This window comes from Hibiscus syriacus, unplaced genomic scaffold, assembly GCF_006381635.1.
Source record: "Hibiscus syriacus cultivar Baekdansim isolate YM2019G1 unplaced genomic scaffold, ASM638163v2 tig00111095_pilon, whole genome shotgun sequence".
Taxonomy (NCBI): Eukaryota; Viridiplantae; Streptophyta; class Magnoliopsida; order Malvales; family Malvaceae; genus Hibiscus; species Hibiscus syriacus.
This window is the reverse complement of record NW_024062980.1, coordinates 4,216,317-4,219,183: the sequence shown is the minus strand read 5'-3', so window position 1 is coordinate 4,219,183 and position 2,867 is coordinate 4,216,317.

Sequence of the window (2,867 nt, the reverse complement as noted above, 5' to 3'; positions counted from 1 at the left end):
ACTATATTATGAATGAATCCAAGTGTATATTATTTCTTTGTACCATTAAAGTATTTTTATGTTCTAGGTATTTATTTCACTTGTATTATTATACATTATTTTATGTACATAAGATTGTATGTAGAGCATGGTATAAATGTTATATTTTTTTTATTTTAGAATAAATATTTGGTTCTATGTTTAGTATAATATTTAGAAAATATTTATATTTTTTTTAAAGTAATGTAAAGTTAAAAATAAATTTAGAATTGTTCTTTTAATCCATGTGTATTTATATTTTTTTTTCTTTAAGTGCTTCAATGTATCATATTTTATTTTGTTTAAAAGCCTCATTAGTATAACTTAACCAATTACATAATTGGATTAAGGGTTATATTTATGTATATTAAAACATTAAGAAGGGACAGTCTTAAAACAACTAGATGTCATTTTTCGATATTTTAAAATAAATAAATATCCCACTAGAAAAACCTAAAAAAATGATTGCATTTAAAATTAATTAATTTTGAAGGGAAAAGGAAATATTCATTATTTTAAACTTATCGAGACAATTTGCTAATTTTATTAGAGATTAAGTCTCGGTGTTTTTAAATTATTGAATATCCCTTATCTTTTCTAATAATATTCGGATTAATAAATTTAATTTCTTTCTTTGGTAGAATAATTTTTTTTATATGGAATCCTTAGGAAAAATTATTATATTCTTTTTATTTCAGTTGGGAAGAGAAATATTCGTCCTAAAGTATTTTAGGGAGTATTTTCTCTTCAATTGGAAATAAGAGAATATTTTATATTTTTCCTTAGAATTTTTGTTCTATAATATTTGTATGGTTGAATTAGGAATAATGGAATCGTGATCTAAATATATATTCGAATTCTTAGATTTCTACTATTTAGAGACAATATATAATCGATGGGTACCAATTTTGGGCGTTGTGGGGGGTGCTAATCCTTCCCCACACGTAATAGACCCCCGAACTTTTTTTATTACTAAAAATAAATTTCTGGTTATACGTGGATCGATGCATCTTTTAAAATGATGTTTTTCTTAAAAAAACTCTTTTAAAAGAAAATTTTTGGGTATTCGGCCTACCTAACCCAAAAGGTCGATGGCGACTCCGAAACATTTCTTTTACAAAATCGGGTTTTCACGAAATGAGTCGAGACTCGTCGTATTGCCGGAAATCGGTTACGACAATGACTAAATTGTTTACAGTAAATTAAGAAATAATACATAAATTATGATCTTATTAAATGATTAGGCGGTGATTAGCCTTGCTTAAAACATGATATTTGTTGAACTTAGTTTTGTACATGCAATCAAATCCAACTTAAATTAGCAATAGATAAGATGTCACTCTCTTAACCAAAACATAATATTTAAATAATACCCCATATTTAAATTCTCGTTCTTTTATAGGATTGAATTATTCTTTCAAATTTAAAGATCTGATTGAGAGGGAAAAAATGAATTTGAAAAAAATAAAGTTATTTTGCCAATGAGGCCTTGGAATATTGAGTTCCCAAGTCTGGGTTCTATCATATATGAATCTTGTCTAAATTTATTATAATATAAATTACAATTATTTTTAATAAATTATGCATTTTATATCATGCATATATATATATATATATATATATATATATATATATATAGTGTGTTAAAAACTTTAACGAGGTTATATATATTGAAAAATTATGGGAGATACTCTAATTAACAAATCTAATGATATGTTGTTGTTCCAAGAAAAAGGCACAAAATTAAAGATCAAAACTTTAGTGTGTGATTTCGTGTTAATTAATTAATTAACTAATGGTGGTGAAAGTTTCCAAAAAATTAAGGAATCTATTCCATAATAAATGTTGTTTTTCATATTTATGCCTTTTGTTTTTGAGTTCTTTTTTAATTTTAAATAAGAATCTATGTACGTGTGACATGTTTTTTTTACTGTTGCGACACAATCTTTATTGCTTTTGGAATGTTTTTCATACATCTTTACTGTCGTTTTGGTGTTTACACAAAAATGTAATACCCCAATTTAGGGGCTAAAATTAAGAAATTATAAAGTGGTGGATTTAATTGGTATTTTGAAAGAAACAGTTGGTTAAATTGTAAAATTTTAAAGTTGGCAAACTGTTTTATGAAGTGTATAAAGTTCAGTGACTAAACTCTTAGTTTACCCATTTTTATATAGGTTTAATTATAAAACCCCCGTGCGCAGGTTTTTCCAGAGAAATTTTCCAGTTTTCCCTCTCCCGTCAATCTCTCTTTCAGCTCTGATCTACTAGCCGTCCGACCTCCGATCGACGAACCGAAATCACCATCGTGTTCGTTGTCAACCGAGGAACAAAACCCTTCAAACCTTTCGTCATGAATGATCGTCGTTCGTCGTTAATTTCAGTCGGAAATATTGTCGAAAAAAACTCGGTTTTAGTTAGTTTTTCATCGATTCACGACGATAGGGTCATCCGTTTATGACACCTCCCGCACCATCATATTCCTTGCATCATTCCAAGTCTGCCGATGTCATCCTTGGTCTCCGTCGACGGTGGCGCGTGAGGAGGTGAAGCGGTCAAAGTTTCCAATTCGTTGAAATCGAGCTCTCCGCCGTTCAAAAATTGTAACACCCCAATTTAGGGGCTAAAATTAAGAAATTATAAAGTGGTGGATTTAATTGGTATTTTGAAAGAAACAGTTGGTTAAATTATAAAATTTTAAAGTTGACATACCATTTTATGAAGTGCATAAAGTTCAGTGACTAAACTCTTGGTGTACCCATTCTTTATATAGGTTGAATTATAAAACCCCGTACACAGGTTTTTCCAGTTTTCCCTCTCCCGTTAACCCCTCTTTCAGCTCTGATCTA